Source organism: Bubalus bubalis, chromosome 20 (genome assembly GCF_019923935.1).
Source record: "Bubalus bubalis isolate 160015118507 breed Murrah chromosome 20, NDDB_SH_1, whole genome shotgun sequence".
NCBI lineage: Eukaryota > Metazoa > Chordata > Mammalia > Artiodactyla > Bovidae > Bubalus > Bubalus bubalis.
The window spans coordinates 66,330,950-66,358,220 of NC_059176.1; the positions used below are offsets into that span (position 1 = coordinate 66,330,950).

The 27,271-nt window shown below is 42.2% G+C and overlaps 1 protein-coding gene across 2 annotated transcripts in view; it reads left to right on the top strand.

Moving 5' to 3' along the window:
• GABRB3 (gamma-aminobutyric acid type A receptor subunit beta3) overlaps positions 1–27,271 on the top strand; it is a 280,666-nt gene that overhangs the window by 77,334 nt on the left and 176,061 nt on the right. The gene's annotated exons all lie outside the window — the stretch shown is intronic.

Sequence of the window (27,271 nt, forward strand, 5' to 3'; positions counted from 1 at the left end):
GTTCTTGTTGGTAAAAACTCACAAAGTGTGGGAGCCCTCCTAAGAGTGGGTCTCCAAAAGTTTTTAACGCTCAGGGTAGTCTATGCCAAAGCTCTAGCAGTTAGAGCTTTGTTGCTGGCTTTACCTTGTTTCTGGCTTCAGTAGTAGCTTCTACTTCCATGAGCTGTGCTTCTCTGTCTCTATCTTTCTGTCTCTTCAGTTATCAAGCTCTCACATGAATCTAAGAACTTTTGAATTTCAGTGTGGTCACCTTTTTTTTTCCTATTGTGAGAACGGGAAGGAAAACTTCTAAGCTCTTTAATGTTGGAGTGGATACCAAAACCTCTCTGTAGGTTCTACAGTCTCCTCCCCTAGGAGTGCAAAACACAAAACTTGTGTTGTAGGCGTGTGACTCCGGTGGACCTCCCCTTTCCTCACCGACAAGGGCACCAGAAACACATGTGTATTTAGCATGATCCAAACAAGAGAAATGAACTTTTATTTGCTTTTGTGTTTTCTCTTCCTATTTCAGTTTTCTTGGCAATGTTTGGAACACAAGGTCAGCTTGGAGTTCTAAGTCTACCTCTGCCACTAATCAGCTGGGTGAACTGAAGCAACTTAATAATCAGTCTGTGCTTTTGGTTTCCTCACCTGGCGGGAACGGTTACTGATACATGTGTTCTCCTGATTGGTATGAGGGTCAAAAAAGAAATAAAAACCTGTATATTGATATTTTTTAAAAATGAGAAATCAGGCTGTGAATTTCTCTGTGCTGATTTAATTTGGCAGCTGTAACTATCATGGCAGAATGCTGCAATGCTGCAATGTGACACTTTACTTCAACTACCAGTCCTCATTAGGATTCCCAGTCTTGTCTTGTCAAGGAGAGCAAATTTTTACCTCTGAGAAGTGAAGTGAAATGAAGTCACTCAGTCATGTCTGACTCTTTGTGACCCCATGGACTGTAGCCCACCAGGCTCCTCCCTCCATGGGATTCTCCAGGCAACAGTACTGGAGTGGTGTGCCATTTCCTTCTCCAGGGGATCTTCCCGACCCAGGGATTGAACCCAGGTCTCCCGCATTGCAGGCAGACGGTTTAACCTCTGAGCTACCAGGGAAGCCTAACTATCATGGCATTAGCCCTTAAAACATTTGAAAGATATGTGCATTGGGAAACAAGCAGACTTCCTTGTGCAGTCCTAATCTTCTTAGTCTCCCTTTGTTGTACAAATTCTCCTGTGACCTAATAGTTCTGCTTAAGGTTATGGTCTAAATCCTTTGCTCCACAGGGAAGACTTTAACAGAAAAATGGAAAGAAAAAAAAAAATTAACATTAGTCAAAACTGGAGACATTAGAAATGGGTTAAAAATATGTGCGATTTCTTACTTTGATGATGCATAGTTGTGAGTCGCAAAGCACCTTAGTGTGTGTGCATTTATATTTTACCAGTTTCAAAGCAGTGTAGATAATAATATGGAAAAGATCTTCAATTATTTTTTCTATGCCTTCATTGAAAAAGCTGTTGTCCTTAGTACATGAAAACCTGGTGACTAAAGTGAACAGGCATGTGTTCTTACGAGTGTTATCTTCTCATTGGTGTTAAAATGTATTTCATTTGGATATCCTTACCCTACATAACCATCTCCATGTATAATGCAGAACATAAGCCTTCAGTTGCTTCAAATGCAAAAGTAGGGAATTATCAGTCATAAATTAATGCCATACTGCTCAGAGCTATTGCTCTGAGCTAGGGCTAAACATTCTTCTGAGTTGACTGTATTCTTGGAGGGATAGAAGACAATGTTTGGATTATAGGGATTTTTTTTTTCACCAAATACTTTTCCCTAAATATTTCATAGAAATGTAGAGCAGAGCTTGGTGATGTTTAGGTGTGGAAACTATTATATTTGAAAAGATGTTTGCTTTTCTGTCACTTGATCCTTTGCTCCATCAGCTTAAAATGTGGGTTGTGTGCAGTTGCCACTGTTTTCGATGAGGCCGTGGGCTTGTGTGGGGCAGTGAATAGCCTGGCATGCATAGCATGAGGTCTGGTGAGGGCCCAGTGAAGCATCCTTCTGTCACACCCCCGTTGAGCAAATGGCAGTGTTCTCTAATAAATCAAAAGTGGAATTTTAAAAATGGAGATGTCAGGCAGTATATACTTAATATGATCCATTAATATGACATGTCAATTTTTCATGGAAAAAAATGCTTCCTCAGATAGTAGTGTTCTGTTTCATTTCGGTGGTAAACTTGTGATAGGAACAGTGAATCCTTAGGTCTTCATGGCCTCTGAGAATAGAAATCAATGGTCATGTTAGCCAACAAGGAAAGGTCTTTAATTCACCATTATAACCTTCCTCCAGCTTTCTGTCCACTTGGCCTCTTATTTCTCATTAGTGTTAAAATGTACTTCAGTTGGATATTCTCCCACACGCACTGTGATAAACCAGACAGAGGTTGTCTCCGAAAGGAAGGCAAGGGGTCAACTTGGGACTTGAGGTCAGCCACTTGGAACTGAGGAGGATATTCAAGCAGAGGTTGGAGGTTGGAACAGAATGATCTCCTGATTTATTACCAACTCTCATTTTTTATAATTATATTCTCGTTAGCCCAGTTTGCTCTGGACTCACTCACAACAAACTACTGGGAAGAATCAGTAAGTTCTAATTGTAGCTGCTTGGACTGACACATAACATTAGGCAGATAAGTAACTTATTTCTTGTAATTCTTTTTCCTAGAGTTTCAGTCATTAAACCATCTGCTTGGCTTGCCTGTATGTAGAGTGATATAGTGCATGGAAGTGACCCCTGTGGGCTCAGAGGCGTCCTGGGCCCTGTTTCGGGGATCCATCTGTGTGAACCCCACACATCCCTTTCACTTTCTCTGGTTTTGGCTTTTGTCTTCCTTTCCCCCTCTTTGCCTTCCTCATGTGCTCTTTCCTTCCCTGTTAGGAACATGTGTAATTAAATCATCCCTTGCCCTGTGTTGTCATAAAACTCATACCAAAGACAAAGAAGGGGGAAAAAGATACCAGTGACAGAGGACAACACAGGCTGTGTGAGAAAATAGAAAAAGAAAAAAAAAAGGGGCAGAGTGAAAAAGGCCAAAGTCTTAGGATCTCAGTACCTGAGGAAGTGTTTGTTATCTAACTAGTGCTAAAACATTTCTGGAGAGAGAGGGAAGGGAGGGAGAAGGGGTAAACAGTGGAAGGGGAAGCAAAGACACTGAGAAAAGGCAGAAGGCAAACAGAAGAGGGGTTGGATGATGCTGGAGACTGCGTGGTCAGAACTCTGGGTTATTTCTGATGTGTGAAAATGAGAGGGCTTGTGTGATGCCCCTCACCAGAGGTCAAAATGCTCATCCCCCTGTGCTTGTCTCCCAGGAAAGTTTGGTCAACATTGTGTCCCAGGGTTTATGCTGATACCAGCAGGCCAGTGCCAGGCTCAAAGGATGATTTGTACTTGGCTCAAGCAGTAACATTATTATTCCTCAAGAAATTACTTTCTTTCCTTACTTGCCTAGAATGAAGTGATTAGCTTTTCTTCCAATTGATTGTCCCCAGGGCTTTGTAGCTGCTTTTGTACAAGAATTTCAGTTGATGCTCTCACTTTCCACAGGAATATTGTGAGAACAAATGGGAGTTGAAATCTCTGTGAACTTTTTCAAAGAAAGAAAATTCTAGGAGTGTGATTCCTACTTTAGAATGTGATAAGAAAATGAGGCTTAAATAAACCTGAAAATAAAGAAGCAACTGAAGTCTTATTACATGCTTGTGCTTTAAAGTCTTTGTCAGCAGTTTAGCTAGATCCTAAAGTAATGGGACTTAGTTCATGATATCTAGACAGTTTAAATTGTCGTGTAAACCTTTTTAGGATTCTTTGAGTATTAAAATGTTCAGCATCAGTGGCCAACCACCCATGGTTACTTTCACATATCATCAGAATTTTTCAGCTCCTTGAAAGTGACAGGTGTAATTCCCAACCCATTGAACACATACAATGAACATGGCTCACTACAGATTTTAACCAATTTGACTAAAATCTGGACTGAAATATGAAATAACTTAGAAGCTCAGTCAGGCTTTCCAGATTGTGACTGGTAAAGAACCCGCCTGCCAATGCGGAAGAAGTAAGAGACGTGGGTTCTATCCCTGGGCTGGAAAGATTCCCTGGAGAAGGAAATGGCAACCCACTCCAGTATTCTTGCCTGGAGAATCCCATGGACAGAGGACCCTGGCAGGCTACAGTCCTTGGGGTTACAAAGAGCCAGACGCGACTGAAGTGACTTAGCATGTACACAGAAGCTCAGTCACGGAAACTCTGTAATTGACATCAGCGGCACACCTATGGCACACACAGTCTGTTAATAACTTCAGAAGTGTCTTCCACTTCTCTGATTGTCTGAAACCCATTTCTGAAAGAAACATAAAATGAAAACAAACAGCAACAGCAAAGTCCAGCATGGGCATGGAGTCTTAGAAACTTAGTCTGCAAAAGGATATGGGAGACAGCTGCTAGTTGCACCTCCTATCAGACTGAGGTTTGCAGGGGAGTGACTGGCTTGGGGGCATACACAGCTTGCATTTCTAGCAATTCAGTGCATGTGACAGGCAGGCATTCATCCTGCCCGGCTCCTTGACCATGCAGATAATATTAGCCCTGTGCCAAGATTTGCAGGGGAAAAATGTATTGAATGCATTTATCTTTGTCTTTAAACTATGAGCTGTGTTTGTTTTAGTTTATGAGAATTAAATTGCCAATTCTGAGTTTTTCACTCAAATGACCAGTCTTGTGGTTATTAGTAATTAGAGACATTTCATTGCCAATTTTAGTTTCTTTTATTTCTTATCTAAAGATGACATGTCATAAAGTCTGCATGTCCTCCTCAGTAGTGGATTGGAGACAAAAAAAAAATTGTTGTAAAGATGAAAGTGATTTTGAGATTCAGCAACTTGTAACCTAATAAATATTAAATAATATGTGTTTATTCTAGGTAATTATTTGGTTTGAAGCAGAGCTTCTTTTTAAATATACATTCTCTAATGATGTGAAAAGAATATTCATCATGGAAATAGTTATTAAAATTCAATGAGCAGATGCAATTAGACAGGACCAGACATCCTATACGGCAGCAGAGGCAAATCTGTATGGAAAATGTAGTACATGCCACATTTTAATCTTGTCTGTCAGACTATTGATTAAACGAAAAACAAAAAAAGAAATAGGATGTGATGGTTGTCAATATTTTATGTCGTATAATGTCCCATCATTCTTCGAAAAAATTGGGAGGGAAGAGAAAAGGGTCATAAGGGAGGTTGGAAAGAGAGAAAATGCCACTATTAAAGGAGAGACGGTGACACGGTGCTCCAGGGCATGCTTGCCTGGGACATGACACTTGAACTTTTTCTGGTAGTACTCTTTATTTATTTTTTCTTTTATATATAAGAGTTGCTTCTGTTAGCAGTTAGCCGATTGTATGAGTGAATTCATTTAGTAAAACCCTTTGAAATTTGAAAATCTTCCCTGAATTCTAAATCCTACATGCACATATATAATCTTGTTCTTTCAAAAGGTGGCATTGATACATTTCTTGTGAAATGTCTTCAAAGTAAATGATGAAAGTTAAGGGCAAGGTGAGTGCCGTGGCACAGCGGGGCAGTCACACATCCAGGAGCCTTCGCCTTCAGGCACACAGCCCAGCTCCGTGGTCCTGCTGGACCCCATGGGGTGAAACTGCACAGTGCCCCAGGAGCAGGAGAGCTGCCTAGTCATCACGTTTATGCCTCTGTTGCTGAGGTCATTGTTTTCGCCTCAGCACTTTCTCAGATGCAGTACTGTGGAGAAAAGAACTTCCACTCAGTGGAGAAGTATAACACTCTGGGCAGAGCTTTATGACTTCTGATGGACAGCAGCTCCTTGGTGGTAGGCAGACAAAGCATCCTGAGTCCAGGAATGTTATGTGTTAGAGCCTTAGTGACGTGGGGCTTGTGCTGTTTCAGCACTTTTCCTGGGACATTGCCAGGGCATTGCTGATATCTTAACTTTATGAAAATCCTGTCCTTTTTTCCAAAATAGCTGATGGTTCTTTTTTGTAACATTCAACCATATTTTAGGAACATGAGAATCACCATGCTGCTACTGCTGCTAAGTCACTTCAGTCGTGTCTGACTCTGTGTGACCCCATAGATGGCAGCCCCCCAGGCTCCCCTGTCCCTGGGATTCTCCAGGCAAGAACACTGGAGTGGGTTGCCATTTCCTCCTCCAGTGCATGAAAGTGAAAAGTGAAAGTGAAGTTGCTCAGTCGTGTCCGACTCTTTGCAACCCCATGGACTGCAGCCTACGAGGCTCCTCCATCCATGGGATTTTCCAGGCAAGAGTACTGGAGTGGGGTGCCACCGCCTTCTCTGAGAACGACCATACTTACTGAGAAATGGTGGGTGCAGCCAAATATCCCAGCCGATAGCCAACATTTGTGAATCTTTCATAGCAATGATGTCAACAAGTTAGAAGTCTATTCCTGTTAATCTTGAGCTTCCTTTAATAATATATTCTACATAAATTATTTCAGAAATTTATTTTGATTATTCTCAAAGCTATTTACTTGTTTCATTCTGAATTATCTCTTGAGATAACGTCACCTATTCATTACCTAATAGAACTTATTATTTTTCCTAAATTAGTATGTCTTTTAAACTCCTACTCAGAGGTAACACATAGTCAAGTATTTTCAGAATGTAGAAAACAAACTGAAATTCATTTTTCCCTTGCAAAATATGCTCCTGTGTACTTGGAGCATAACTGTCTGTCTTCCACCATCCCCTATTCAAAAATCACTCATGTGGCTATTCCTTTATCATTTCCATTATCCCATCAGGATCGATTAACTTCTGAGTCTCAAGTTTCTATCATATTAGCTGCTTCCTTTGGCTTCCCTCGAAGAAGATCCTGAATCCAAGTGTAAGTGCTTTTAAATGGTAAGGGCCTTGAAAGCTGTGAGAGGAGGGGGGCAGTGATTTAGGGTGGGAAAGGCAGCCCACAAGTTTTATTAATTCACCAACCACTGAGACTGACTGGAGCTCAATTCCATGGAAAATGGTGGGAAAATCATAAAACACACACTTTAGCATTACCTCACCCAGGAGAAATGGAAGATGCACCGTGTAAGTGAGGTCCTGACAGTTGTCTATAGTAAGGTTGCTGTAAGGAATAGATGCATCGTCATGTGGGAAATGCTTTGAGACAATAGGGCCTGGCACGTGGGAAGGCACTTGATATCTGCTAGTGATTTTGATGATTTACTCTGAAGCCTTATGATAGCTGTTTCTAAGAGCAGTACCTGTTTACTGAATGCCAGCTGTAGGCTGATACTCCATTCCATCCTAGGATAACCCAGTGGCTGGCTCCATGGCCTCACTGAGCCTGTGTTAAGGGGAGATGAGCATGTGAAGAGCACAGAGACCAGCAGGAGGGGGCCCAGCATTCTGAGAGTGAAGACTCATGTGGACCCAGGCTCAGAAGAAGGGCCATTCAGGGCTTCCCAGGAAAGGCAGAGCACTGAGCCTGGCCAGGCTGTAGAAGAGCACGCAAGGGCTGAGAAGACTTAGAACAAATGTGGAAGTGTAGGGAAAATGGCTGTTGTCATTGAGCAGCAAATTGGGAAGGCTGAAGAAAAGGGGCATACCACCTGGGCCATAACCGAACCCTGTGCTCACAAGGGGCTTCACACCTGGTTTTACTGCTTAGCTCTCACCATCTTGAAATTCTTCATAATTTTTGAACAGTTTTTCAATTTTAAATAGGCCCTGTGAGTTGTGTTGCCGGTCCTACAGAAGAGTGTTAAGTCTGGGACAGATTATTGAAGGTCTTATACACCATGTGTGATGGTCAACTTTGTGTGTCAACATGACTGGGTCGCAGAGTGCCCAGATACTTGGTCAGACATTATTCTGGGTGTGTCTGTGAGGGTGTTTCTGGTTGAGATTAACGTTTGAATCCGAAGACTCAGTAAAACAGAGAGCTCTCCCCAATGTGGGTGGGCCTCATTCTATCAGTGTAAGGCCTGACCTCATTTGAGTTGGAGGGGATATATCCTGCCAGACAGTTGGCTCTTCTTAGTTCTCATCCTGCTGACCATCAGACTGGGACTAACTGTGTCATCAGCTCTCTTGTGTTGCCAGCTATATCATCACGGGAGCCAATTCTTTACAGTCCCTCTCTGTCTGTTTCTGTCTGCATGTCCATCTGTTGCTTCTGTTTCTCCAGAGAACCCGAAGACATCTGCAAAAGTGCTTGTAGTTTTCTCACTAAAAGTTGAACTATTTCAGTGTTTTTGATACAGGAAAGTGACATGTACCCTAGATAAAAATCCATAGCACAGGGAAGATGGATTAAACCAAGAAGAGGCTAGTGCATTTGTCCAGAAGAGAGATGATGAGGGTCTGCATTTAAATAAAGAGATGGGAAAGGAAAGGAAAGCAGCTGGTAAATCATCTGCTGTGCAAACTTAAGACAACTGAATTAACTAAGAAGGCGAAGAATTAAAGACAACTCCACTAAGAAAATGTAAGATCCCAGAGTCCTAGTGCTTCTGTGTGCCCACATTTGAAAATTTCCTTTTTACCTCAGTCTTATTTATTCCCATCACCTGCGTGGCCTCCAGTGGCATTTTCTTATTCCTACTGCGTGTCCACCCAGCATCCAGATATGGGTGGCAGTTTGTGGGCATTGTCCCATTTTCCATCCTACTGGATGGATCAAAACTTGCATGTTGATTTCTGACTGCAGAAAGCATTAAGGTCTTCAGAATTTCTAGCTTCCTTTCCTACAATGCAAAGGGAAATCTTGGAATCGTTCTTTAGTAACTACATTAACGTAGACTTCCAAACACTGAAGTGCTACCCACTGCATCGTTTACCCCTAAATCTCACTCTCAAAAGTTCTGCTGTGGTTATTTCTACTAACTGGACATTTTACTACCCATGATAGCTCAGGAGCGTCTGTGAACTTGGAAATGGATTTGTGCCCTCCTCCTTGGTCATTTACGAAAATGTCAACAGCGATGTCCATGTCTCCCTAGAGAGTTTTTTGCCTTTACATGTCTCTATTCAGAGACATGCAGCATTGTCTCTAAGTCGTCTTTTCCATCAGCCAATCCGCTACTCATGAGTGCATAATTTTATATGATCTTATAGTGGCTTGCATTTGTTTTATTTGGTTGCATTTGATGGAGAGAGCTGTAAAAATTTTTTCCCCAAGTCTAAATATGTTGTGTGTGTTGCATTTACTCTTTTTTCAGGTATCCTCTCCCATGATAACTGTTTTCCTATACAGAGGTCAGCAGATAGTTATCCATCTCATTGATATATTTATTCCACAAAAACTATAAAGTTTTGCCCATATGTCAGGAGCACCCTCATTTCCCCTCCCCACCAGCAAGGAACAAGACCCAAGTGGTAGGGCGGTTCTGAACCTGGGTGGGACTTCCTTAGCCCTGTTGAATATTGACATTCAGCTGTCTAGAGGAAGTTCTGGCTCACATATGCTCTTCATGTTTTCATTATTTTATGATAGGCATTGGCATGCTTTCATTACTAAGTCATGTCCGACTCTTGTGACCCTGTGAACTGTAGCCTGTCAGGCCCCTCTGTTCGTGGGATTCTCCAGGCAAGAATACTCAAGTGGGTTGACATTTCCTTCTTTAGGAATCTTTCCAACCCAGGGATTGAACCTGGGTCTCCTGCACTGCTGGAAGATTCTTAACCGAGTGAGCTACGAGGGATGGCATCTCAACAGAAGAGTCCTTAGAAACCATCTCCCAGTTGTGGCTATGTGGATTTGGCAGTATTTCTGAGGTCGGCTGGCACCACACTGACCTGGGAGCCCCTTTTGAAGCTGAGGCAGCAAGTCTGGACCCCTGATACTTGACCTTTTCCTGAAGTTGTTCCCAGCACTCAGGGTCCTGCTGAGTCAGTCGTCTTGGTGTTCAGGCTGCAGTGTGGTGTCTCAGGTGGGTTGCTCACTGGGGCTGTGGGACAGCCTGCCATGTCCCTGGCTCGCAGAGAGCCACGGGTGGCCTGTGGGCTGTCCACAGGTAGTGACAGTCCTGGACTGAAGGGTCCTGCCCACCTCAAATCTAACAGTACCCTCAGGGATGTAATTCTGACTTAGTACACAGCCGTTGCTGTGTGACATACACCAAAGTACAGGATGGGACCTGCTCCGGGTTTCCCTGCTAGTTAGGGGCAAAGCTGGAACCCAGACCTCACCCTGCAGCTTCGTGTTCCTGTGGGCAGTTTTTGGAACATGAAGTATATGTTTCTTCATTTAGGTGGGAACTGGGAGTCATCTGGGAGGCAGTCAGTATTAGGAGGTCACATCGTAGGTCAGGTTTTCTTGCTTTTGTCCCAGGCCCTGCCCACATTCTGAGGCCCTGCTCCCTTGTAAGAATTTATCTGCTTTCTGCCAGCCAGTAATGGGGAGGCTTATGGGAATCCACCTAGGCATTTTCTTCAAAATATAGGGAAATGGTCAGTTTTACTGTGAGTGGGAAGAGGCAAGAGGGTAAGGAAACACTCATTCCAAAATTTAATACAAACCTTGAGAACATTGTTAGTATGAAGGTGGTGGAGGGCTTTCATATACTACAGTTGAGTCACTACTGCTTGAGCAATAGGAGAGGAATGTAGAAGCCAGAGATTAGACTTGAGCATCATACGTTATATAGACAAACCTGAGGGTGAAATATTTGAGCCAGTGATTTAGTAAGTCTTCCCAAGGCGAGAGCACAAGAACTCAGAAAGTATTCAGGCAAAACCAAAGTGAGGCTGCAAGTAATTTTGATGGTAGATATTTCTCCACGTGCTGTGATCACTTTAAAACAAATGTTCATTTACTTCATTAGAAATCTGTTTTCCAAGTTGCAAGGCCTGGGAGTGTCTGACACTAATTAGAACCAACATAAACTTATGGTTTCTGTTCGGTAATGTGGAACATTACCTGTATCCTGACACTTGAAAACGCTGGAATGGCCGAGACAAAAGGACTGCCTTAGATATCTGACTTCACATGTGCCCAGTGTGGATGCAAAAGAAGTGGAATCACTTTGCTGGTCAGATGTGACAACTTAGATCTGATAATATGCTCACATTTCCCATATGGGGAGTCAGAATATCACTTGGGATATTATTTTATTTTTAACAATCTGATTTTGAGGAGAAATGGGCATTTAAAAGCATATATTGATTTTTTTCCCTTATAGAAGAGATGGAAGGCAAATATATCCTCCTATCACCTTAATTCATTTAGGGTGCATGCATCTTAAAAGTCTAATTTCTGGACCAAATGATGGATGAATCTAGGATGATTGGATTCAGGTAAGGCTAATATTAGAAATGCTGATGGTTGGCTGGTTGGTTGATTTCAATTGCCTCCAAAAGATTTAAGGCAGCTTGCAAAAATACATAATGAACAATGCAGTTTTTAAAGGAGATTTGAAATTAGGTATAAAGCAAAAGCAAGGGTAGACAATGATGTGAAGCCAAGGGGGAGGCTGATTGTAAACCCACGTGTATTCATGGTACCTCAGGTACAGGAGGAAGGACAGGCCATTTGGCTGTGGTCTTCGTAACCCACAGCACAGAGAAGACGGCCCAGCCATTCAGTGAGAGTGTGGTTTCCTGGAGGCCTGAGGAAACCCTCTGTGGGCCCCATGAAGAGGCCAGCCTGCTGCATTGCCACAGCTCCCGGCCCTGGGTTCTGAAGCAGGAAATCCTGTCCTTGTGACATTGATCACCGTGACCACATCTTGAACATTCCTCGTGTCCAGCTGTAGGGAAGGTTTGCGTCAGTAGCTAACCAGGGTCAGCTGCTAGTACATGGTTTGTTCTCCACTGCGTTTGACCTCTAAGACTTTGCTTTTAACCACCATGCTGTAAATGAAGAAAGATGCAGGACATTTTAGTCTGGAAGGGAAGCAGCCTCTCTGCTTGACATATTCAATGGGAAGCTGGGGTTGACCTACGAGTGACTTTCTCTCTAAAGTAGAATTGGATCATTGCATCTGGCAGGATGGGTCCCATGACAGGGTTGTTTCATGCTGTGTAGCTCTGGGGTGTGTTTTGGGCGGCCCTCGACAGATGGCTCTTCCCAGGGAGGGTTTAGTTCCGTTGAAGTGCTCGGAAGGTAGCAGGAATGATAAAGTGCCTGAAAGCTATGTCTTAGGACTTTCTCTTGAGAAACAGAACCAATAGGAGGTATACAGACAGAGAAATTTAAGTAACTGGCCTGTGTGATCGCAGAGATGGCAAGTCTAAAATCTGTAGGTAGGCAGGAGCTGAGACCCACAGAAAGGGTGATGCTGCAACTTGAGTCCCAAGGCCTTCTGGAGGCAGTTCGCCCTCTCTGGGGTCTTCTGTCCTTTCTTTTAAGGCTTTAAATGATTTCATGAGGCCTGCCCACATTATGGGGGGTCCTCTGCTTTACTCAAGGTCTGCTGATTGAAATGTTGATCTCATCTGATAAATACTTTCACTGCAACATCAAGACGTGTTTGACCACAAATCTGGGCAGCTTAGCCTAGTTGAAACAGAATCGGCCATCACACCATGTTATCAAAGGAATGGAGGGGAAAGGCTAAGGTTACCCCATAGAATGAAGATGGGCTGGCTGCTAGGGCAGGGCTTGTTTATTGCACACGTTTGAGCTGCATCTTAGTGACGGGAGCTCTGTTTGTGCCCTGGTGCTCTGGAGTGAATAACCAGGCGAGAGGGGAGCTGACGACAGGAGCAGATGTTCTGAGGTCAGAGAGGGCTCTCTGCCTTGGGCCCTGGACAGGGTGCTGTCCCCAGTGTGGGAAGCCTTCTGGAAACAGTGCGATTGGGTCTGGGCTCTTGTAGAGGGAACTGTTTGTGGCTCTGGGTGAGAATCCAGATCCAGTTCTACTGTTTGAGAATGTTTTGTTTGAGATTTTGTGGTTTTCAAAAATTCAACAATGTCTTTCCAAGTCTTTCCAAAACAAACGGAATCAGTGTGCCAAAAATGCAAAGATAAATGGCCACACCTGGATTTGAAAATGGCAAGTTGTGGTGAGTTGGGGGCAAACAGGGTGAATGTACAAGGGATGCGACATCATCTGGCGGTATGGTTCACCAGATCAGAGTGAGGTTCTGATGCGTACCTGTGAATTCTCAACAGCCAGGGAGTGTGATTCTCACTGTTTGATTCTGAAAGTTCAGAGAGGGTATTTTAGAAATGTGATGTCAGCCAGTGCTTATCCTAATGAGGTCAAAAAATGAGATTGCAGTGGACAGTGACACCATAGTAAGTAAGGGGCTTAGAAGCAGTCACCACAAAGCTGGGAACTTTTCCAGGTGAAAGAGTTTATGTGTTCATTTTGTTGTTCAGACTGTGTGACAAGATCAGTAATCACCCCATGTCCTGTGCGGTGGCATTGGTTTCATTGCTGAGGATGCAGAGATCCTGGCCTCCGTACAGGTCCTCCATGTGGGCTTCTGCATCAGTGGAGAAAGCAACCTTAGCAGAACTGCCCTCTGCATCGAGCTGAGGCTTATGCCATTATTCCTGTGAACTCACACCAGTATTTCATGGGTTTCCACTTGGGGAAATTCTATAAACCCTATGCCTTTCTGGTTCTTGCTCTTAGCCTCAGCAAAGTGCAGTTCCATTTCAGAGAGAGAACCTCGACTGCCCAAGTGCCCTGGTACTGGTCCTGTGCTTCCAGGAACCAGAGCTCCGGCAAAGCCATTTCCCCAGAGTGCATACCCTCGCACTGCTGTGGGACCCACTGTTCGTCAGTATTTCCCTTTCTTTCTCTCTCCCTTCCCCCAGCTGTCTGTCTCTCTTGTTCTTTCCTTCTGAAATAAAATGAGGGTCTGGAGAAACCTGGGTAAAATGTTGCCATGGCCTCTCCATTCTGCAGTCAGTTAACACCCTGAGATTTTAATGCTGGCTACGATCACATTCCCAAGAACCTGAATGGGGTAACAAACTGTGAGCCACATAATTTAAAATAAGAAACTGTCAGTAGACTAAGCCTAGAAGTCCATTTGGCCAACTGGTTCTCTCCATGTGTTCAGCCTTCCAAGAAGCCAGGTCATAATGAGACCGTTGCTTTGGTGGATAAAGCAATCAAAATAATTGAGTGGGTCTTGTGGTAAAGTTTTATGAGAGGCTGAATGAATGTTTGCGAGGACTGTCCGCTGCAGGGATGGCTTTGCTAACCCCTGTGTAACTCTGCTCTCAGTGTTTCCCAAATGGCTCACTGGTAAAAAGTCCACTTGCAATGCAGGAGACATGGGTTTGACCCTTGGGTTAGGAAAATTCCCTGGAGGAGGAAATGCCAACCCACTCCAGTATTCTTACCTAGAGAATCCATGGACAATGGAGCATGACAAGCTACAGTCCATGGGGTCTCAAAGAGTTGGACTTGACTGACTGAGCCTGCACACGCAGCTCTGCTCGCACTTTTGTTTTGGACTGTGCTTTCCTTGGTGCAAGACCTCTTTTGTCAATTACCTTTGGATATGTTAATAGCACCAGCTGATCAAATTGCTAGGATGCTCTGTGAGAGCAAACGCTAGAAAATACATTCTTGACCTACCCATGAACTGATGGTAGTTTAGGTGGTAGATACTTTTCCTGATGCCTTAGTAACCCTCCATGTGCTCATGTCTGGATGAAAGTTGAAGTGGTTCGTGAGTCAACACTTTTTAAAAATTTTATGTGTTTATTTTTGGCTGTGCTGGGTCTTCTCTGCTGTGAGGGCTTGTCTTTAGTTGTTGCGACCGGGGCCGACTCTCCCTTTGTGGTGCGTGGGCTTCTCACTGCGGTGGCCTCTCTTGTTGTCGAGCACAGCCTCCAGGGTGCGCGAGCTTCAGTAGTTGAAGCCTGTGAGCTCAGTAGTGCGGCTCCTGGGCTCTAGAGCACAGGATCAGTAGTTGCGGCACATGGGCTTAATTGCCCTGGGGCATGTGGGACCTTCCCAGACCGGGATCGAACCTGTGTCTTCTTAACACCAAACCACCAGGGAAACCCATGAGTCAACTTTAAAGTAAATAAGCAAGATTCACAGCATAGAGATAGTTAATAAAAACATGATACTCTATATTAATGTGCCATTTCCATTTTGGTTCACTTTAATAGAAATTGTCATTTTCCTTCTTTGGAATAAGGAAAGAAAACTGTTCTACCTTCCCTTCCTTCTTCCAGACCCCAGGAAATTGGGTGGGTATTTTGACTTACAGTTTGAGCCCTGGGATTCAGGTAAGCACATAAGTGGTATCTCCAAAGTTTGGGGGAGAAAGCCCTTTTCCCTGGGCTGTGGAATGATTTGGAAGAGGCCAGAGCCCATGGCTTCATGTTTTGGGGTATTTTCCTCTATCCCAGAAAGTACATTTTTAGGGAAGGATGTCTATGATAAATGTACTGTTACTAAGATGTCAGTGAATGAAAACACATAAAAGTTATCATTTCTAAATAAATAAGCAGTGTTTGTATTATCCCTTCTATGGATGTTTGAATTTAAATAGTCCATGTTTGAAATAAGCTAAAACAATGGGATTCTAACTGGGGACTTGGAACATCTTGCAGCTAGGTGGTGTGCATGGTGGGGATATTTTGAGGGCAGGATAATGTTTCTATCCCTGAGATCACGCTGTTTCCTACCAAGCACTTTGAAGTAAACGTCTTCACTTTTACAGGTTTTAGGTGAGGCTGCAGATAAAGTAATCTAGAGGCCGAAGAAGCAATTAGGCTAAAATGAATGACTATTATTCCTGCATCACTGGCCCAGTTAGGGAAGAATCCTTCCCAGAGCAGGGTGGACATATAGTACCACCATGTGTGCCCAAGGAGGCAAGCCTAACTGGAATGAGCATAAGCCTATTATCTAGTTAATATTATTTAGGTACAAAATGTATCTTTAATCAAAGTCACTGTAATTTTAAAAATATTTCTAAGAGAAAAAAAAAACATCCATTAGAAGAAAAATGTTTAAATGTAGTGTTTGGTATAATGTGGGGGGCTTTCCCTGGTGGCTCAGACAGTAATGAATCTGCCTGCAATGTGGGAGACCTGGGTTCGATCCCTGGATTGGGAAGATCCCCTGGAGAAGAGAAAGGCTACCCACTCCATTATTCTTGCCTGGAGAATTCCATGGAAAGAGGAGCCTGGCAGGTTACAGTCCAAGGGGTTGCAAAGAGTCAGACACAACTGAGTGATTAACACTTTCACTTGGTATAATGTGGAAATCTTAAACATTTGTTTCATCATTTAATTGTTATTTGATTAATGCTAGTTGTGCCTACATCTATTAGTAAGGCATAAACTTGAAATGTAAATGATGATATTAGCAAGTTTTATTTATTTTAACTTGTTATAGATGTTCAAGCATGAAGAATTGGGAGGGTATGCCTAAGAAGTTGAAATTCAAGATACTAAGATGAAATAGCTCACCAAGAATAAGTTTCTTTTATGTTTATTTTAATTGAGCTTAAAACCCATTTCTGGTAAAGAATGGTAGGGGTCGGGGTGTGTGTGCACACGTGCACATGTGTGCATTCAGCCACAGTGCTCTGTGTCTCTGTGGTCTGTCCAGTAGTTTTAGTTCTACCAGGTTCTGTGTGGTTGCAGGGTTGCCTCTGCCAGTTCCAGGCAGGTGACTTTGTGGGAGCCTGTCCACTCTGGTTTCATCAGATGGACAGATAGTGGCAGTGAATCAGGGTCCACCATCACAGGCAGACCAGAAACAGAGGCAGAATTGAAAGGAGAACAGTGAAACCTGGGAGGAACTTTAGAAAGTGGATTTCATGTAACTCAGTGAACTGTAGTCTCAAAGAGAACTGAAAGTTTGTTAAAGCAGAATGGATGGCAGCTGTTGTTAGAGTTCATTACTTAACAATACTGGCAGCTTTCAGAGGTCGGCTCCATGTTCATGTCTCACAGTGACTCTGTAAGTGGTGTAGTTAATTATGTTTTTCTCAAAGATGCTTTCCATACTATCTCTGCTTATGTGGACTTCTTGTGAAACACACATTCACCCTGCCACCCCCCGCCCCGACCCCACACACACAAAGAGGCACAGAGGAGACAGCGGAGGAGGTAGAGGGGTTCAGAGCTGCTTCCTGATGAGCAGCATCTTCCTGGAGGCCCAGGGTGGTGGTGAACTGAAGTAATCTGGGCACAGCTTCTTAGGAAACAACCTGCTGCTCTTGAATAGGGCAGGGCACTGAATCAAATCGAAGCTTTGGTTTTATAAGCTGCAAGGATCTGCAACAGTTTTGTTGTTGTTGTTGTTGATGTTGTTCAGAACATTGGGAAAAAGAAATTGTGGTGCCATGAGAAAGCAAGTCCTCATCTCAGCTGAACCCAGGGGTCTCCATTGTAATTTAATATTCAGTGCCTCATTAAGAGACCCAGGGACTCCTGAGACTTCTGAAACCACAAGTAATTATTTCACGGGAAGGTTTGATAAATTGGATCCTGCCTATTCCAGTGAGAAGGAAGGCAGAGTTGTAAACAGAACACTGTTAACTCTTTGAGGCAACTTGGTTCCTTTTAATATGTTACACCCTTGAAACAGTAAGTGGTCTAAAAGCCAGCCCACCTATTCTTTTATGCAGGAGAGTAGTATTGGTCCTGTAACCCTTGCCTTTCTGTCTTCCAGTGAAATCCTTGCCCATAATTTTGCAGCTATGCCCTGGTTCTAATTTCACTATTTTAGGTTCATAATTGATAAGATACTAAAACATGAACTCCCCAGGTTGGTAGTTGCCAAATATGCTACTGGAGAAGAGTAGAGAAATAGCTCCAAAAATAATGAATCGGTGCAGCCAAAGCAAAAAACAACAGCCAGTGGTGTATATGACTGGTAATGGAAGTAAAATCCCATGCTGAAAAGAACAATATTGCTTAGGAACTAGGAATGTTAGGTCCATGAATTAAGGTAAATTGGAAGTGGTCAAACAGAAGATGGCAACAGTGAACATTGACATTTTAGGAATCAGTGAACCAAAATGGACTGGAATAGGCAAATTTAAATCACCATTATATATAATACATATATATGTTTATATAAATAAATAAATAAATGACCATTATATCTACTACTGTGGGCAAGAATCCCTCAGAAGAAATGGAGTAGCTCTTGTAGTCAAGAAAAGAGTCCAAAATGCAGTACTAGGGTGCAGTCTCAAAAACAGCAGAATGATCTCTGTTCATTTCCAAGCCAAACAATTCATTGTCACAGTAATCGAAGTCTATGCCCCAACTCCTAATGCCCGAGAAGCTGAATTGAATGGTTCTCTGAAGACCTACAAGACCTTCTAGAAGTAACACCAAAAAAAGATGTCCTTTTCATCATAGGGGACTGGAATGCAAAAGTAGTAAGTCAAGAGATACCTGGAGTAACAGGCAAGTTTGTCCTTGGAGTATAAAATGAAACAGGACAAAGGTAACAGAGTTTTGTTAAGAGAACGCACTGGCCATGACAAAAACTCTTTTCTAATAACACAAGTGATGACTGTACACGTGGGCATCACCAAATGGTCAATATAGAAATCAGACTGACTTTATTCTTTGCAGCCAAAGATGGAGAAGCTCTATACAGTCAGAAAAATCAAGACCGTGAGCTGACTGTGGCTCACATCATGAACTCCTTATTGCAAAATCTCAGACTTAAATTGTAGAAAGTAGGGAAAACCACTGGAACATTCAGGTATGACCTCAGTCAATTCCCTTATGATTATACAGTGGAAGTGACAAATATATTCAAGGGATTAGATCTGATAGAGTGCCTGAAGAACTTTGGATGGAGGGTCAAAGCATTCTACAGGAGGTTGTAACCAAAACCATCTCCAAGAAAAGAAATGCAAAAAGCAAAATGGTTGTCTGAGTAGGAGGCCTTTCAAATAGCTGAGAAAAGAAGAGAAACAAAAGGCAAAGGAGAGAGAGAAAAAAAATCTATATATCTGCATTCAAATATATATATCTGAATGCAGAGTTCCAAAAAATAGCAAGGAGAGGTAAGAACACCTTCCTAAGTGAACAATGCAAAGAAATAGAGGAAAATAATAGAAAAAGACTAGAGATCTCTTCAAGAAAATTAGAGATACCTTGGGAATTTTTCATGTGAAGATGGGCACAATAAAGGACAGAAATGGTATGGACCTAATGAAGTAGAAATTATTAAGAAGAGGTGGCAAGAATACACAGAAGAACTCTTCAAAAATGATCTTAATGTCCCAGATAACCATGATTGTGTGATCACTCACCTAGAGCCAGACATGATGAAGTGTGAAGTCAAGTGGGCCTTAGGAAGCATTACTATGACCAAAGCTAGTGGAGGTGATGGAATTCCAGCTGAGCTATTTCAAATCCTAAAAGATGATGCTGTGAAAGTACTGTACTCAGTATTCTAGCAAATTAGGAATACTCAGCTGTGGCCACAGGACTGGAAAAGATCAGTTTTCATTCCAATCCCAAAGAAAGACAATGTCAAAGAATGTTCAAAATTACCACACAATTGCACTCATCTCACACACTAGCAAAGTAATGCTGAAAATTCTCCAAACTAGGCTTCAACAGTATGTGAACTGAGAACTTCCAGATGTCCAAACTGGATTTAGAAAAGGCAGAGGAATGAGATCAAATTGCCAGCATCCAAAGGATTATAGAAAAAGCAAAGGAATTCCAGAAAAACATCTACTTCTGCCTTATTGACTATGCCAAAGCCTTTGACTGTGTGGATCACAACAAACTGTGGAAAATTCTTAAAGAGATGAAAGGTTGCTGCAACAAGCTGTGAACAACACTGGGATTTGTGGCCTGTGGAGTGAGAGGAATTTGATGTGGGGACAATGACAAGGCTTGTCGCTCAGAGCGTTTTGGGTAATAAAGTTTTATTAAACTATAAAAGAGATAGAGAAAGCTTTGGACATAGACATTAGAAGGGGATTGAAAGAGTGCCTCCTTGCTAGTTTTAGCACGTAGTTATAAACCTATTAACAAGCTGCTGATTAGAGAAAGGAAATGCTCAAAACTCAGAGAGTTGCACCAGACCCCCCTCTCTTGCAAAATGCAAAACATGCATTTTGAGGTATCAGTGGCACAAGGTGAGTCATCCCTGGCCATAAAACAGTTGGCATGAAATCTTAAAGAATGGGACACCAGAGCACCTTACCTGCCTCCTGACAAATCTGTATGCAGGTCAAGAAGGAATGATTAGAACCGGATATGGAGCAATGGACTGGTTGAAAATAGGAAAACAAGTATGTCACCCTTTTTATTTAACTTCTATGCATAGTACATCATGCTAAATGCTGGGCTGGATGAAGCATAAGCTGGAATCAAGATTGCCAGGAGAAATATCAGTAACCTCAGATATGCAGATGATACCATCCTTATGGCGGAAAGTGAAGAAGAGCTAAAGAGCCTCTTGATGAGGGTGGAAGAAGAGAGTGAAAAAACTGGCTTAAAACTCAACACTCAAAAAATAAAGATAATGGCATCCAGTCCCATCACTTCATGGCCAATAATGGGGAAACAATGGAAACAGTAACAGATTTTATTTTTTTTGGCTCCAAAATCACTGCAGATGGTGACTCCAGCCATGAAATTAAAGGATGGTTGCTTCTTGGGAGAAAAGCTATGAGAAACCTAGACAGCATATTAAAAAGCAGAGACATTACTTGACCAACAAAGGTTTGTCTAGTCAAAGCTATGGTTTTTCCAGTAGTCATGTATGGATGTGAGCGTTGGACCATAAAGAAGGCTGTTGGCCAAAGAATTGATGATTTTGAACTGTGGTGTTGGAGAAGACTCTTGAGAGTCCTTTGGACTGCAAGGATATCAAATCAGTAAATCCTAAAGGAAATCCGCCCTGAGTATTCATTGGAAGGACTGATGCTGAAGCTGAAGCTCCAGTACTTTGGCCACCTGATGTGAAGAACTGACTCATTGGAAAAGACCCTGATGCTGGGCAAGATCGAAGGTTGGAAGAGAAGGGGATGACAGAGGATGAGTTTGTTGGATGGCGTCACTGACATGATGGACATGAGTTTGAGCAAGCTTCAGTTGTGGTTATGGACAGGGAAGTCTGGTGTGCTGCAGTCCATGGGATTGCAAAGAGTCGGACATGACTGAGTAACTGATCTGAACTGCACTTATTATCCGGTTCTAATTTCACTATTTTAGGTCCTTAATTGAGCACATTTTGTTATTTCTCTGCTCAAAGTCATCTCCCCAAAGAGGCCTCATCACATCTGTGTCCACTTTCTAGGACTCGTTTTCTTCACAACACTTTAACAGTCTCCATTACTGCATTATAGGTGTATGGACTTTTAGTTTATTAGTTCACAGTCTCCGTCCCAGAAGAGCTGAAAAATACTCCTTTCTGCCATGCTCACAGGATCTGAAACATGTCTTAGGAAATACTATCAAACAAAAATGGTAAACTGAATTAATGATTAGTGGAATTAGTATATTAATGTACTCACTCCTGAAATCTGATTTGGCTTTTGCCGCCAGGTAATGTATTTATAAGTGTGTGTCATTGGGAGAGGACTTGGAGAAAACTATTGTAAAGGCAAAAAATAAAATAGGGAAAGAAATATGCTTCAATTGGAGTTTTCCCTGAAATGGGTCATTAATTAACTTGTCACATTCTGTCTTCTGTCCCAAGAAGTAAAGCTCTGGACAGAGTGTGTAACACTTTGGTGCACTTCTAGATTGATTCCTGTGTTCCGGGTGTCTACTAAGAAGAGTGTGTGGCAGCACACGCCCTTCTGCTATGGTCTTGACGTAAGGCACAACGCTGTCTGATTTGCTCTGACTGAGGATACTTCCTGTGACCTTCATAGCCTCTGCTTCTCTCCATACCCATCTGAGTAGGGTTTGTGCTGCTGCTTTTCCTGAGAATCAAAGAATAATTCTCTCCTCCAGTGGTGTATAAGGCCGTATGAAATGAAGCCGCATTTTAGGTGAACAGATAAGACTATAATTAATAGAGATAAACTAGACTTAGCTGTAAGAACTCACTTCCCTAAGAGACAATGTGAAGAGAATAAATATACTGAAGCCTGGAATCTGCTACTTGTTCTTCTGATGGTTTAAAAGAACTTTGTCACCAATTTGCTTGCACCCACCCAAGGAAAAAGAAAAAAACACAATTACAATTTGAACTTTTTTTTCTGGCAATATTATGGATGTTGTGTTTGAGAAGTTAATTGAATGTAAATGTCCTAATCTGGGGCCCACCTAATTTTTTCCAAAATAAGTTAGAATTAATCTCAGGGAGAGCTGCCCCAGGAGGGCACCACAGGAGGTCAGTTTTCAGCTTGTTTATGATGTAATATGATTTTTGCTTAAAATACAAATTCCATAATTTTATGTATTTTTGGTATGCAGATATGACAAGCACTTACAATTCTTTTGTGTGTGAAATGGAGTTTAAGATACCATCAACTAATTGTTGAATTCTAAGAGAAACTCCTTTTCTGTCTCTTTTCTCTTGAGTGTTATTCTCTCTTCTTTCAGAGAGAATTTTATCATTTCTCCTCCTATTACATGTTTTTCATCTGTTTTCCTAAACATCGTTGATCATGATCTTGGGCCAGGGATTCTTCCTATTGTGAAAACTTCATCTTGTAAAATGGAGGGTTATGCCAAGATAAAATTAAGTGGTATTGGACAGCCTATATATAAAGCATCCAAAGAAAAGGAGGAAAGGAAAAAGTACAGAAAAGGAGAAAAAAAGGTACAGAAAAGGAGAAAAAGGATAGTAAAAGACAAGATGAAGGATAATTATTCCAAGTTTTTCTTGGTGTATCCATCCTGCCCACAGTGGAAACATTTGTCCATGTGTATCAAAGTGAATTAAGAAATGTGTAGATGTGAAAATGAAAACTAACATTTTCCCTTAGACAAAATTCAAACCTTTTAGAGAGTCACTGTGAAAGCAAACAAAAATCCTGACAAAGGATCTGCTCAGAACACGTGCCCCTGTCCCAGTGGCAAGGGGCTTGGGGGGTTGGGGGCTGCAGGGATGGGGAGAACTGAACATCTTCCCAAAACCCATTTTAGCTTTTTAATAGTAAAAAGTAAATTAAAAACATGTCAACCATGAAACTGATGAAACACAATAAAGCCATTCTAGATTCTAGCCATAAAATCAGCCTAAATAAGAAATGTATAATTCTTTAATATGACTTATTTATAAAGCACCCCCAGCATTTGTGAATCTCTTTTACACAATCTGCTGATCTCTCGATGAGTGTTTAAAGCACCCTAAAAACAGCAAAGAAAAGGAGCAGCCCTCACTGAGAGGGTCTTTGCAGCAGTATTGTTTCGGTCTTTAAAGTCAGAAGAATGTGTCCATGATTCAGTGTTAGTCTGGCACATCCTTGCCTCCCAGGAAAAACACAGAGATGACCTTTGAAGCCTCTTGATATGGCATTTTCCCTTAAATTTATTTGAAAAATGAATCTGGATTTTACTATGAATTTGTGAGATGTTTGTATAGCATACTGAGTTCTGTTTATTTCAAACAGTGTAGTGATAGAATTTTTTCTATTTTTAAAATTTTATTTATTTTTAATTGAAGGATAATTGATTTATAATATGTTCTTGATTTCTGCCAAACATCAAAATGAATCAGCTATTGATAGATATACGTATGTTTCCTCCCTCTTGAACCTCCCTCCCACCTCTCACTCCATCTACCCATCTAGGTTGTTACAGAACCCCAGTTTGAGTTCCCTGAGTCATACGGCAAATTCACACTAGCTGTCTATTTTATATGGTAGCATATATGTTTCCATGCTTCTTGCTCCATTTGTTTCATACTCTCCTGTCCACACCTGTGTCTGTAAGTCCATTCTCTGTGTCTGTGTCTCTATTGCTGCCCTGTAAATAGGATCATCAGCACCATCTTTCTACATTCCATATATATTAATTAATATACAATATTTTCTCTCTCTTTCTGACTTACTTCACTCTGTATAATAGGCTCTAGTTTTATCCACCTCATTAGAACTGACTCAAATGTGTTCTTTTTTATGGCCGAGTAAAACAATGCAAATAAATAGAGAAAAACAATAAAATGGGAAAGACTAGAGATCTCCTCAAGAAAATTGGAGATACCAAGGGAATGTTTCATGCAAAGATGGGCACAATAAAGGTCAGAAATGGCAAAGACATAACAGAAGCAGAAGATATTAAGAAGATGTATAAAGAGTACCCAGAAGAACTATACATAAAAGATCTTAATGACCCAGATAACCATCATGGTGTGGTCACTCACCTAGAGCAAGACATCCTGGAGTGTGAAGTCAAGTGGGCCTTAGGAAGAATAACTGAACAAAGCTAGTGGAGGTGATGGAATTCCAGTTGAGCTATTTCAAATCCTAAAAGACGATGCTGTTAAAGTGGTGCACTCAATATGCCAGCAAGTTTGGAAAACTCAGCAGTGGCCACAGGAGTGGAAAAGATCAGTTTTCATTCCAATACAAAGAATGTTCAAACTACTGCACAATTGAGCTCATCTCACATGCTAGCAAGGTAATGCTCAAAATCCTTCAACCTAGGCTTCAACAGTATGTGAACCAAGAACTTCCAGATGGACAAGCTGCATTTAGAAAAGGCAGAGGGATAAAATTGTCAACATCCATTGGATTATAGAAACAGCAAGGGAATTCCAGAAAAAACTTCTGCGTCATTGACTAAACTAAAGTCTTTGTGTGGATCACAACAAACTGTGGAAAATTCTTAAAGAGTTGGGAATACTGAAAGGTTGCTGCTATGAGCCATGAACAACACCAGAATTCGTGGGCTCTGGAGAAGAGGAATTCGATCTGCAGCCAGTGATGAGGCTTGTTTGCTCAGAGTTTTTTTGTGTAACAGTTTTATTAAAGTATAAAAGAGATAGAGAAAGCTTCAGACATAGACATCAGTGTCCCCTTGCTAGTTTTTAGCAAGGAGTTATATGCCTATTAGCGAGCTACTAATTAGAGAAAGGAAATGCCTCAAAACTGAGGGAGTTGCACCAGGCCCCTCACCCACAACATGCATTCTGAGATAGCATTGACAAGGTGAGCCATTCCTGGCCATAAAACAATTGACCTGAATCTTGAAGAAAGGCAGATTTCTAAGCACATAATAGTTCATTAACGTATCTTAAGAAAACATCTGCATGAGATAAATGCATTGATTAGCTCAGGGTTTGAGAGATGAAGTTAAGCTCAGGCTGAACCTTGACAGCACAGGATTAGAAGAGAAAAGAGAAAAAAAATTGTATACCACTTGCAGTTTATTTCCTCCTGCCACTTGGGGACCTGTGGCCTCCCTGCTGAGGCTATTAACACTCTCAATACCAGACTGCCTCACCTACCTCCTGAGAAATCTGTATTCAGGTCAAGAAGCAACAGTTAGAACCAGACTTGGAACAACAGATTGGTTCCAAATTGGGAAAGGAGTACGTCAAGGCTATGTATTGCCACTCTGCTTATTTAATTTATATGGAGATTACATCATGGGAAATGCCAGGCTGGATGAATCCCAAGCTGGAATAAAGATTGCTGGGAGAAATATCAGCAACCTCAGATATGCAGATGATACCACCCTAGGGGCTTCCCTGGTGGCTCAGAGGTTAAAGCTTCTGCCTGGAATGCGGGAGACTGGGTTCCATCTCTGGGTTGGGAAGATCCCCTGGAGAAGGAAATGGCACCCCACTCCACTACTCTTGCCTGGAGAATCCCATGGAGGGAGGAGCCTGGTAGGCTACAGTCCATGGGGTCTCAAAGAGTCGGACATGAAAGAGCACTCACTTCACTCTCACTTTAATGGCAGAAAATGAAGAGGGACTGAAGAGCCTCTTGATGAAGGTGAAAGAGGAGAGTGGAAAAGCTGACTTAAAACTCATCATTCAAAAAACTAACATCATGGCGTGTGGTCCCGTCACTTCACAGCTTATAGATGGGCGAAAAGTGGAAACAGTAGCAGACTTTATTTTCTTAGTCTCCAAAATCACTGTGGACGGTGACTGCAGCTATGAAATAAAGCAGAGACATTAATTTGCCAACAAAGGTCCATATAGTTAAAGCTGTGATTTTTCCGGTAGTCATGTACGGATGTGAGAGTTGGACCATTAAGAAGGCTGAGTGCCAAAGAACTCAGCTGATGCTTTCCACTTGTGTGCTGGGAAAGACTCTTAAAAGTCCCTTGGACAGCAAAGAGATCAATCCGGTCAATCCTAAAGGCAGTCAACCCTGAATATTCATTGGAAGGACTGATGCTGAAGCTGTAGCTCTAATGCTTTGGCCACCTGATCGAAGAGCTAACTTATTGGAAAAGACCCTGAAACTGGGAAGGAGTGAGGACAGGAGGAGAAGGGGATGATAGAGGATGAGATGGTTGGATGCCATCATTTACTCAATGGACATGAGTTTGAGCAAACTCAGGGAGATGTTGAAGGACAGCAAAGCCTGGTATGCTGCAGTCCATGGGATCGCAAAAAGTTGGATATGACTAAGCAAGTGAACTACAAAATCACAAAATTGTGTGTTGGAAATCAAAACAAACTTAATCTTTCTGCCCCACTTAAAATCTTTTAAAAAAGATTAGGTATTTAAAAGTGAAGTTACATTAGATTGGAAGTTTTAAAATCATATTTTATGATAACTTGCAGAAGTCTACTTGCTGCTGCTGCTAAGTCACTTCAGTCGTGTCCAACTCTGTGCGACCCCATAGACTGTAGCCCACCAGGCTCCCCCATCCCTGGGATTCTCCAGGAAAGAACACTGGAGTGAGTTGCCATTTCCTTCTCCAATGCATGAAAGTGAAAAGTGAAAGTGAAGTCGCTCAGTCATGTCCGACTCTTAGCGACCCTGTGGACTGCAGCCTTCCAGGCTCCTCCATCCATGGGATTAACTTACCTAGGAACTCTCTAATGAGGGGAGTGTTGTGCTACAGGAGAGTCTGAATGTTACCCTGCTTCCAAATGTAGCATAAAACTCCAATAACACCTTGATTTCATACTGAACGTAAAGTCGCTTCAGTCCCGTATGTGTTCTTCTGGACTCTGGTTAGCCTCATCTGTGTGGCTTTGGCTTTGGGCATCTGTCCTGCTCTGGGCTCTGTTCCTCTGGCACAGGGTGAGGAGATGCAGCAGAGGCTGAGCAGCCGTCTCAGGAAGCACTGAGTTGGGTTTGGACATTCGCGCCATTGGTGCGTCCTCCGGCTCCAGGACACTCTGGAATGAGTGGCCACTGAACCATGGGAA